Here is a 13,000-nt window from a genome sequence, read left to right as displayed (position 1 = left end):
AGATTTGGATGAAAACAAATAGAGTTTTCAAGTAAATTCTCCATGGAAAGTTTTGACTTTGCAGTGAAAAATCAGAATCCATTATATTTCTATTCAGAAATACTTCTGCAGTGCCTCATCCAAATTGTAGGTAAGGTATCTCATGCTCCTGTTCTCATGTAGGCCAGGCTACTTACCCAGACTACATGATGCACCCCAGTCTCCCCTTTTAGACTAAGCTTGGGTCTCTGGGACCTGTGCTTATGGACTTGGTGTTTCCAAACCTCTGTTTGAGCCAGGGGTTCGCACCACAATGTTGTGCGACGGACACTTGACAAAATTACCATAATGAGTCATGGACATTGGAGGGTGGAGGTGGGGTTATGCAATTCAGTCATTCAATTTTTTTAAAAATTACCATAGACCTCAACATTTTTACCATGGACACTTGTGTCTGTGTATGGACACATTTCTGACCCCTGGTTTGTGCGTCCACACTGCGTTGTAAACCTGGGTTTACAGTTGCTGGATGCGGGTCTCACAGTCATGCTGATGTTTCCTACTGCGCTACACAGACATTCTGACTCAGGTCTGCAGCTTGACCTGTGTCCACACCACAAAATGGCAGGGCCTGGACCCAACTCACAGTGGGACCTACTCCCCACCCTTCAGGGTCCTAGGGCCCAGGTCCCTAGTGCTTGCTGACTCGAGTCAGACTGATTTGTGTGTGGACTGAAGGGGTGCTTGAGCTCAAGCCTGGGTCAGAGCCCAGACTAAGTGTGCAGTGTAGACATGTTAGTGAGCTGGTCAGTGCATCATTGGAGTCCCATGGCTAGGATGAATCATGGGAGATGAAGTCCACCTACGAAGCTCTCTCAGAGAACAGTGGGGACATAAGTCACCTGAACTATGATTCTCATGAATCATAGTGTGGAACTTACAAAGCAAAATATTTTGGCTTTTGGGTGTCCAGTTTTTTTAAACAAACTCAACATGTTCAACTGAAACAGACACTTTTTGTGAAAAATTTTGTTTAGTCAAAAACCTGATTTCCATAAAAACCAAAACAGTTTCAACAAAACATTTAACCAACCCTACACTCAAGTTAGCAGAATTGCAGAGAGTACAAGGGCCAGATCCAGCCCCCCATAAGTCAATAAAAAGACTCCCATGCACTAAATCAGGGCAGAATTTAGATTGTCATTTTTATTTATGCTGTACAATACAATATCATTGTAGGTGAACCAACAGAACACCAAAGTCTCCCTGGAACCTTTTACATATAATTTGTATCAGGCACAGAAAGTTTGCATGAACTATGATGTGTGCAATGTTTAACCACGTTTAAAATACCAATCTTCCATTACTAGTTTGTGGGAACAATTTGTTTATCAAATTACCACTACTGTGTTACGTTGATAGCCCTTTAAAAGTGCTGTGGTTAGAATGCTATGAAGACATCACACATACTGTACTAGACCTCAAAGGAAATAGAAAGGCGATAACATTTTAAAGAAAAACAAATTGTTGCAGGGATATCATTTAATGACTGTCTACAAACAGCACACTTGAAATTAGTGAAATGTGCAGGCTTCAAAAACTAGTTCTTTATATATAACAAACCAGGTACTTCTCTCTCTTACAGAATAAATTACTGCATTATCTTTTGATTTTAAGGACAAATCTTACAGTCTTTACTTTGCCAAAAGTTCTAAGAACTGCCATAGAGTTTTACCTAAGTAAAAAATTATGTTTTGGCTCTTATACAAAACCTTGCAAATTAATATAATGAAGGGTCTAATTAGAAAAGTATACAGCTAATTCTCCCAAATTTCACCCATAAAGATCTGGCACGAATTAAACTATATCCACTCGAGAAGCCAAACCAAGATGCTACTGACATGGAGTCATAAAGATCTTAATAGGATTGTCCCTCATTCTTCTTGCATGCTTTGATCAGCAGTGAAATATATTATATGCTGTTGCATTTAAATCGCTAGACTTCTGGGTAAATAACATATTGCAAAGCATTCTGTCAAGTCACGAACTCACAGATCTATTTCAGACTGCCTGAAGACTCAGGCGATCACCACTGAATCGGTCTGAATTCAACTCACAATTTGGTTAGTTTTGCAAACACAAATGCTAGAGCTATGATCCAAATTTTCAAGTTTAGCTATACACAAAATTATACCCAAACTCATATATAAACACTTAAATAAAGGGGTCCTGATTTTGAAAAATGCACACTCAGTTTTCATTAATTTCAAAGGGATTTGTGGGAGCTCAGCAGCTCTGAAAATCAGTTTACATCTGTTCATTTTTGTAACTGAACTCAACCCATTTACAGAGCTATAAGGAAATCCCTTTGTTCCATTGTACTGTGCAAGGACATGTGGTTTGAAAATTTGCTCCTTAATATATTATTTTAAAAAAATGAAAGCATAGATTCTGAAGTACAAGATAGCCTCCAAAAACATACTCGGAATGACCACAAGCTGGGCAAATATGACCCACTTTCTAAACAAAGTGGGGAAAAATCAGCACAATATGAGGTTATTTTGGTCACAAGATTCTGGGAGGTTTCAGAGTTCCTGATATGGACAGAGTTCTGTTACGGGTAATTGTCATTAGCTTGTACCAAATAGCTACTGATACAGGTGTTTTTAGATAACCAATGTGCACATAAGATGTCATAGTACCATTGTGGTGATTTCATTCCTGGTGACTCAGTCGCAGCCAAGTCAGAAAGTTTAACAGTACCACAGAATATCACAGCAACAGTAATATTTGTTAGAGATGAGAAATGTGTGAAAATGTTCTGTGAACATTAATTCAAATTATGAAATTCCATTAGACCAACCTTATTTGCAGGTCTTTCATGTTCATTTTCCATGAACACTGAAGTGTTGAATTTTTATTGCCATGAATACTTGTGAAAAGTGCATTTGGCAATCCAGTGCAAAATCTGAAATTTGCTTTATGCATAAAGCAAATTTCAGATTTTGCACTGGATTGCCAAATTATAGTTCACATTGTGTTAGTCAATAGCATAAGTCATCCAAGCATGAAAACAAAACAATATCACACAACTTATGTAACTAACCAACAGGATGAAATGCAAAATGTGAATTGAGAATATTACAATTCAAAATTCATTGCTTAACTATATAAATCAAGTGATACTGTTTGTTTTTCCAATGGGATGACAGATGTAATTAACCAACTCAGCATGAATTTTAGATTGTGTATTCAACTGTCATATTCCCAACTGCTCTTTGTCGATTAGTTATGTAATTAATCCAATCAGGAAACAAACACCTGATTTAACCAACCTACACAGCATGAACTGTGAATATTCACACTTTGCAAATGATCTGCACGTTAAGAATTATTTTGTGGAGAAATTCACAATTATGAATAGTTGAGAATTGCATAAGCTGGGAACAATTCAACCTCTTCTGAAGTTAATGAAAAACTCCCATTGACTTAATAGGAGCTGAAGCAGGCCCTTTTCCTCACAAACAGAAAAAATGAAACTTATCAAGTATATTATTTCTTGTATCTTAATAGCTCAGCTCTAATATTTATGTTCCATATTTGAAGTTAGGTTGAAAACCTACATTCTTGTTGCAAGGAACCTTTTGTACTTGGGTAAAGTACGTGACTGGTGAACTGCCCTTAGGAATGAAAAGCAGGGTGAGACCAGGCAAAGTAGCTGTGGTTGAACGGTGCCCAGATTCTATCAAGCCTGTATCATGACTCCCTTCAGATAATACGTTAGAGCAAAGCTGTACATAATGGGTGTGTGTGGTTCCTATATTGTTAATTATGGGTGATATAGAGTAGAACAAAACAGTAGAAACAACCTTCTGGTCTCAGAATATAAAAAATATAGGTAATTGTATAGGTTTTCCTCATGTAAGATATATAACATAGGAACATACAACTGGAAGAGACCTCCTTGGTTCATCAAGTCCTGGCCCCTGTTATCACAGGCAACGCCCATCATATCACCTTGTTATTATTACAATAGTCTCATTTCTACCAGTAATATTGGAGAAACTATCAATCAGTGTTGTCTGCAGTGTCATTGTAGCCATGTCAATCCCAGAATATTAGAGAGACAAGCTGGGGGACGTAATATCTTTTATTGTCTGTCTCATCAACAGAAGTTGGTCCAATAAAAGATATTACCTTACCCATCTTGTCTCCCTAACCAGTGTTGTCATATTTCAGGTAACCTAGCTATTGAGGAGAGAAAATGTTACAGGAATTCTCTTGGGTTTAGGAATGTAAGTCTGAGAACTTTACTTCCTATTTAGAAAAATTGGATAAACATTGGTTTCATACCTAGGACCAGTTTTTCAGAAAACACATTACTTATTGTGCAAATGTACCCAGACTTTCTGAAAGCCTGAGTCAGAGGATTTCCGACTGAGATATGGTGATTTTATATTCCTGGCAGTTTTGAGTGGATGGAAGAGAAGAAAGAGAATTTTGCTACTTGTCCTTGTGAGCGGTAATTTTAGGCCTCTTCCTTATGTGCTTGTACAGTACACAGTGGTGCTGAAGTCTCTAGGTGCCATCACAATACAAATAAAATCAGAACCAACACCATATTCCTAGAAGTATCTTGTAGAAATATCCTCATTCTGAAGCTGTTCAGTCATGAATACAAAAGCACAAAAAAATTAGCAATAGCGTGTAAGTGCCCTGCTTTGCCTTCAGACCTTCTTATCTTGTAATGCATGGAGAACAGAAAAATGCATTTCTTATATCCAGGCTTCCTTCCATTTCCAAGAAAGCCATGATTTATTAAGAACAGAACTAACAAACACCTTCACCCCAGCCAAGAGGGAAACACTTTCATTTAAAAAACAGTTCAATCAGTGAAACTCAAGTCTTCTTTTATCCTACATTTTCTTAAACCATTATTTTGATGACACTCATAGGGACATGAACTAAACAATTCTATTACATGCAGTTAAGATATTATAGTGGCTTTGTTACCAATAATGAGTAATTCCCAATATAAAGGAGTATGTGATTACTGAAGTTCCCTTGATTTCATTGATTACTGAAGTTCCCTTTGAAATAAAGGACTTCTATGAGGTGTTCAACTGGATGGAGCTACAGGCAGGAGACGAGAGGCAAGGAAGCCGTTCTCTTTCTAAACAAGTCTCATCAATCCAGCAAAATGAACTCAATGGTAAATTATTTGAGTAGCCATCTGTTTGCATCTTGGGCCTACGTTTTCTCCAGCCATGCAAACACGCATAGGAAAAGAAAAAGTAGTCTGAAAAATCAACAGCATTTAAGAAGTAAAACATATTGTTCCCTGAAAAGTTAGGCAAAGCTCCTATTGACTTGTGTGGTGAAGTTGATTTTTGATGCCACCAAAACTAGCATCGCAGCTATGTTACCATTGGTCCCCTGGCTGCACCTGTGAACATCTATCCATGTCAACTGAAGGTGGAAGCCACAAAGAGGCAGCCAATGTGTGAGACAAGCAGGCTGCTGAAATTGCTCCTCTCTCCTACTCTGCCTAGCCAGGCCTTCCAAACTCCTGTGTTCCCCAACCATGCAGTGTTCTTACCAGAGCTGGGGGAGGGAAGAGAGAGCTAAAGCATGCAGCATGAAACCTGCTCACCAGCTCCATTAATTCCATCTCCTGAAACAACATCCCTTCCTTCTTTATAAAAGTATGTGGCATAAGAGGGAATTTCTAGTTTATACCTAAAGTTTGTCAGCTCCTGTAAAATAAAAATGGAACAGCCCTATTTTTGCAAGGAAACATTTTTGCATTAAGAATGGTTTTATCATCAAACCTTCTTAGAAGACAAATGGTGGGTCTATGTTTTTTTATTCGTATGTAGGGTCGCCAATTTTGGTTGGATGTATTCCTGGATGTTTCATCACATGACATAATCTTTAATTAAAGATTAATCTTTAATTCCTGGAGACTCTAGGACAATCCTGGAAGGCTGGCAACCCTACTTGTATGCTTGTTTTGGATGCCACAGAAAATCTACCTATTTAGTTAGGCCCCAGGCAGACTGGAGGAAAGATCAAACCTTCTTGTTCCAGGAACAGCTATCACATACTCCTTTATATTGGGAATTACTCATATTACAAGTTTTAGTTTTGCTGTGTGCACACCTCTGGGGTTCATTGTGCTTAGAGGAAAAGAGCTGCCATGAAGAGGAAAAGGAACGATGGATTGGATTTCCCTGGAATCTGGAAACCCATGTAACTGATGTCCAATATCAACAGGTATCAGCCCTTTAATGGGTGATTTTAAAGATAAAAATCAATGGGACGTGTGTGCCTAAATCCCTCAGGTGCACTTGAAAATCTCTCCCCAACCGGTTTCCTTTTGCTGAACTAAATCTAATCACTCCTGTTCACTACATTTTTAAGCAGTTGTGGGCCATATGGAAGACACAAATCTATCCAGGTCTTGATCCAGGCTAAACTTGTTTATCTTATGAGATGTGACAGGATCACAGCTGTGAGTGGTATAATTACAAACATTAATATATAGTAATAATACACTACACTTATGAATCCTCCCCTCACAAATCTGTGGTAGATCATGCTGCTCAGCACATAAAGTTAAATATAAATTTGAGACCAGCCCTTTACATCGATTTAGTTGGGGTTTCTTTTTTAAATGATTTCCTTACCCTTCCTTGGAGACCCATGAGAAGTCTGTCCTTCACTTTCCCTTTAGCTTGTAGTTTATTATCCTAAAGAGGGTGCATCTATTAGTTAATTTATCTGTGTAAATATTTCCACAGTGTGTTTTAGACTACATTATTTTTGCCCTAAACACTGATTTTTATTTGTAAAACATGAAATAAACTATTAGGTCTGCTTGTGTCGATCTTAATAATAGCTTTAATGCCGCCATGCTTGCCAAAAGCCCCATTAAAGGCATATGTCTTTTGACTCACTGGTTCCAGTGACAGAACGAGTGCCATTTCCAAGCAGCTGGAGTTGAATTTGTTACTGAAAAATAAACTGCGTAGCCTGAGAACTGTTTGCAAAGCATAGAATTTGCATCCTATTTAAGGGCTGCTTGGCAAAGCACTATCAAAATGTAAATCTTGTGCCTATAAAAATCTCTTCCTCAATCCTAATCTTAATAGCCACAGATTGCTAACACCTCGGTGCCACTGAATAGATGATTTCTGTACTGTTTGCTGTGGGAGTTATCTGCTCATTTGGTTTTCACAATAACCATTAATAATAATAGTAACTGACATTATCTTGAAGCAGCAGCTTCCCTGAACTTGTACGCAGAATGGGTCATGCACAGGAGCGAGGGGGGAGAAAGCCGCTACAGCAGCTCTATGGGTAGATCTCTCCTCCCTGCACCTGACTTTCTCAGCTCCCCAAACCAGCAGCAAAGGATTGTGAGATAGTGGCAATAAGACACTAGATTTTTTGGGGTCCTAGGTGGGAAAAGATTGAACATGGAGATCTTTAAAGGGTCACTCTTAGTTGCCCAGCAAAGGTCTTGGATGCTCACACAAAAGGAGGAATTTTAAGGGTAAACATAGGCAGTGCTCTAAAGTCACATAAGATTGCTCCAAATATACATAGATTTATGTGCTCAAGCAGAAGGCAAGCATTCAGGTGATGAATTCCAGCTGCATGATTTCTGCATGGTCAGCACTGCTCTGCTCCCCCTCTGAAGCTGTCACATATGCACCCCCTTCTACAGGGCTGACCGAGGGAAAATGGAACCATCAGCCAATTTATATTTTAGTGCCTCCCCCCCCCCACATCACTCCTAGGCCTCCGCTGCCCCTGAGCTCCCTTCCATGGCCTCACAGCCCAGGCCAACCCCACTCCTAGCCTCTTAACCACAGCATCCTGAGTGGTCACCCATATTTCCCACCTGTAAGGCCAGTCCTGCCCTTCAAAGATCATGATGTCAATGGAGTTACTGAAAATTTACATAGGTGTAATGAGAGCAGAATTTGAAACTCCTGCCAACCCATCCCTAAAGCATTTATCTGCAAATCTGCTTATTGCATTTATAACAAATAAAGTGTTTTAGATATCCAGCCTGTCAAGGCTGTAAATAAAATGAAGTTGGTTTATGCAGTAGAAAGTGTAATGTTCTGTAATGTGCCTGAAATGAGCAGGTTCCCTCATCAGGGAAAAGTCTAGGGACCACTTCAGAAGGCAAGAGAGGAAACTAGCTGCCAATTTAATTACTAAGGGCCTGATTCAATGCCAAAGGAAGGCAATGGAGAGACTTCTATTGACTCAGGCCAGAAGGGACCATCATGATCATCTAGTCTGACTTCCTGCACAATGAGTATTGCATTAGACCCTAAAACACTATCCTACTCTAGTACTGTGTAATTGTGAGGTTTGTCTTTTAAAGCAAATTAAGCAGCCGTGCTTTACAAAAGCTAGTTGTGGACTCTCTCCTCTTTCACTGCTTAGAGCCATATTTTCACTCTAAAGTGTGTTCTGTTCTTCAGAGGAAAAAAAACAGCATTCTAATTCTTGACTTTAAAGGACAAAAGATCTATCCGATCTGCATGGGAGAATAGCATCCAAGCTGATAGAAAACAGCATCTATTTTAAAAAGAACAGGAGTACTTGTGGCACCTTAGAGACTAACAAATGTATTTGAGCATAAGCTTTCGTGGGCTACAGCCCACTTCATCGGACGCATGTTACATTAATTAACTAACATGTTAAGTATCCTCACAGCTTCTTGTCAAACTGTCTTAAACGGGCTATCTTGATTATCACTACAAAAGTTTTTTTTCCTCTTGCTGACAACAATTCATCTTAATTAATTAGCCTCTTAGAGTTGGTTGGGCAACTCCCACCTTTTCATGTTCTCCGTATGTATATATATCTCCTCACTATATGTTCCATTCTATGCGTCCGATGAAGTGGGCTGTAGCTCACGAACGCTTATGCTCAAATACATTTGTTAGTCTCTAAGACGCCACAAGTACTCCTGTTCTTTTTGCGGATACAGACTAACATGGCTGCTATTTTGTTCATTATGGTAGAGCATCTATTTTGTTCATTATGGTAGAGCCAAATGTCATATGATTTCCTAAAAGAATTCCCAAAGTTAGCAACATCAGAGAGAAAAGCCAAGATGCATCCAACTCACAGACAGTATTTTAGAACACTCATTCATATATTGCATACTGCTCCCCTAGATGTCATTTAGAAAAAGCCATGAATAACACCCATAAACTAAGATGGAGAAATGTATGTTAGAGACTTTGGCTGAAATTATCAAAAGGTGCCTACGTGAGCCGGGTACCAAAATGCCGTGAAATCCAGTGACAAGGTGAGTGAGGTAATATCTTTCATTGGACCAATTTTTGTTGGCGAGAAAGACAAGCTTTCCAGCTTACACAGAGCTCTTCAATGGGACAGAGCTTATCTTTCTCCCCAACAGAAGTTGGTCCAATAAAAGATATTACCTCAGTCACCTTGTCTCTCTCATATCCTGGGACCGACCCAGCTACACCACCACTGCATACATGAAGTCCAGTGGGAGTTAGGTGCCTAACTCCATTAGGCTCCTTTGTGTCTAGAACAACTAAAGAAGCTTTTCCCCTGCTAGTTAGAATGCTGCATAGCAACACTTCTTTGACAAAAGCTATGTATAAATCTAAAAATGATGATTAACAGGGTGGCAGTCTGACAAACTGCACCATTGGCAAACACAGAATGTGATGTGATGGAGAACATGTCTTTGTGATCAGAGGAGCAGCTCTTCTAGTATTGTTCTTTTTGAGGAATGGTGACAGCTGCTGGTTCTTATCCAGACAGGTTCATCCATCTCTATAAATATAGCATCTTCATTTTTAATTTTTTAGTATCCGACTATCCAATTACAGTTTAAGATGTATCATATTTTATAGTATAGTATTTTAATATTTATAACGGCACATAATTAAAATAGACTATAGGGAAATGGGTGATTTTACATTGTAAACACCATGGCAGACATGTGCCATTCATTTTTATTGCACCTTTATTAAATATTTACCAGTACAAGTGCATGCAGAAACACACAAATAATATTATAAGCAACTGCCATTGACATGTAGTTTTCCTCTTTCTGATTAGTGGCAAACTAGTAAGGAAGAGTTTGTCCTTCAGTGCTGAGAACCAGCTAGAGAATATTGTCACTAAATGCCTTTAAATGTGGTTTCTCCGTGTGTACAAAAATGCTGCAATAGGCACTGGATCTAATTCTGTCAAAAATTAGAATTGGTCCCTTTACTCATACTGAATAGTAACTTACTCCATAGTAACTGGTCTGATGGCCAGATCCAATAATGGATCAGAAACAAATGGGGATGCTTGTGGAGTAAGACATTATTCAACGTGAGTCAGAGCCACCATGATGGATATAACAAGGGCAATCCCAAACTTTCCAAAATAATGAGACAGTCCCCTCTCCCCAATCCTGGGATTGGTCTATGGGATGTGATGAGATTTAAAAAGTTATAAATTTTGGATCCTTCTGACTTTCTTCTGTTTTCTAAAAACTTCCAGGCTCATGTTTTCTGGCTTTCTTCTGCACTCATGAGAGCTAGAAATTTACTTGAAAAAGAAAGCTGAGATTCTTACATAATCACCCCAAGAGTTAGAGCATTAAGAAAAACTCAAAATATCACGAGACTTGTGATAAAAATCACAAGAAACACTGTAAATACAATGGGCCTGATTCTCATTTTCACTAAGGCCTCTCTACAGTGCTCTGGCTTCATAAAGGGCCTGAAATGTGGGTATAAATGAGAATCAGTTCCAGTATATCCTGTAATAATACTAAGGACAAATTCAAGTAGCAACCCATGTAATATTCCCACTTGTGTGATCGTTTTAGGGTTTATAGAGGCTTTAGGATGGTTGCAGCCATGTGACACACACTTGAGCAGATGCGATACTCCATCCAGCAGAAAGCAGTGGTGTGTTCACACACGTTCGTGCATGCACTTGAATGAGGGCACGGACAAAAATAATTGACATTACTGAATGTCAATGTTGCAAAACAAGCATTCAAAAGACTGAACATTGCAAAAGGTAAGTCTTCTAAAACACTGACTCATTCATAGCCTCTGCCTCCCTCCATGCAGGGTCACTAAATCTCAGTCTACAATGTGTTAAACGAACCTTCCCAGACCCACGGCAGTGCTAATACTATGACATGCTACATGTTTGCATCCAAACGTACTTTGTATTTCTCACCACAACAGTGTTTTTTTTTGTTTTTAAATTAGAGACTTGGAAAACATGATACAAAGGGGAGATAAAAGAAAACAAACAAACCCTCTTTCATTCTCATTCCCAGCCATACTCCCTTCAGGCCACCAGTGTGGGGCATGCTGTGGCAGTATGGTTGAGCTGAAAGGGATGCTTACATCCTACTCCCATTGGAATCAATTATGGGACAGCACTGGTAGGCTTGTTATCCTGTAATCCTGGCCTGGAAGGATGGTGGCTATATTACCCGGGAGGGTTTAAAATTGGGCAAAATAAAGATGCAAAGTGGTAATTTGAAGGAAGAGGACACTTGGCTTCTGGAAACAAAAGCAGCAAAATGGAAAAGGCAGCCACGTAACAAATATCTTTATTGTGGTGGGAAGGACATCCAGACTGCTTTAGAGAACAGTTTAAGATTAATAATAAAATACGGCAATGAGCAATGAACATCAGTCGTTCCAAAATGCAGTTGCAGTAACAGAAACTTCCAGTATTTCCTTCTTGAGGTAGGAGTTGAATAAAAGGAAGCTTTTCTGGAAACCAATTCTTTTCAATTACACTTTTCAGCAAATTAAGTGTATTTTTTTGATAAGGAGTCACACTGGCATATTGTGTACGCATTGTAACCCAAGATATCGTAGTACAATTCCCCCATGTACAATGGCATCTCAATACAACATCAAGCACAGGAAATTTGAAGGCAACGTGATACTGTTGAGCTGAATATTGTGGGAGCTTTGCTTACTTAATTAAGTCTGAAAGAAGCATGTTTTCTTTAGTAGGTATTTCTGACAAGCATTCCATGCTACAGTTATAATTGAGCTGCAGCTTCCTTTATAGCTTTCCTTCACTCCTGTTTTAGTTGCTCATAACTCTGACAAACAAATTACTTGGGGGTGAAATTTGGCTGGCTGGGTCTCAATTCAAAAAGAGAATGAACAAAATTTGGCCTGCTGTTTTTGATCCTGCAGGGGTAAAAGGACAAACAAAGGACTCATTTCCCATATGGTCCACTCAGAAAATTAACTCTGTGCATATGCAACTCAGCCATGACTGAACTAATTCAGTCAGATCCTTATTTGCAACTGAAAAGCCTTTGGCATAATTTATGGCAAGGAAAGGCTCACCTGATGGCTGCTCTGACTTTCAGCAGCTGTCAACTGCCCCACAGGCATTACAGAAGCAAGAATCTCTGAGGTGCAAGGGAGCTTCTGCCACACACCCTTTCCCATGGCCACACTCTATGCACCAACAGCTAGGATGGGGGGCAGTGTCAAACACCTGGGGGGGATTGATCTAAGATATACAACTTCAGCTATGAGAATAGCGTAGCTGAAGTCGACGTATCTTAGACTGACGTGGATTGACTTACTTCGCGTCCTTGTGGCACGGGATCGACAGCCACCGCTCCCCCGTCGACTCCGCTTCCGCCTCTTGCCCTGATGGAGTTCCAGAGTTGATGGGGAGCGCGTTTGGGGATCGATGTATCACGTCTAGACAAGACGCGATCTATTGAGTATCGATGTATCGATCACTATCCACTGGTCCGGCGGGTAGTGTAGACATACCATTTTAGGAGCAGTTGCAGTAGCTTTTAGGGGGGAGGGATAGCTCAGTGGTTTGAGCATTGGCCTGCTAAACCTAGGGTTGTGAGTTCAATCCTTGAGGAGGCCACTTAGGGATCTGGGGCAAAAATTTGGTCCTGCTAGTGAAGGCAGGGGGCTGGACTTGATGATCTTTCAAGGTTCCTTCC

The sequence above is a fragment of the Mauremys reevesii genome, linkage group 6, assembly GCF_016161935.1.
Source record: "Mauremys reevesii isolate NIE-2019 linkage group 6, ASM1616193v1, whole genome shotgun sequence".
Taxonomy (NCBI): domain Eukaryota; kingdom Metazoa; phylum Chordata; order Testudines; family Geoemydidae; genus Mauremys; species Mauremys reevesii.
This window is presented reverse-complemented; position numbering follows the sequence as displayed.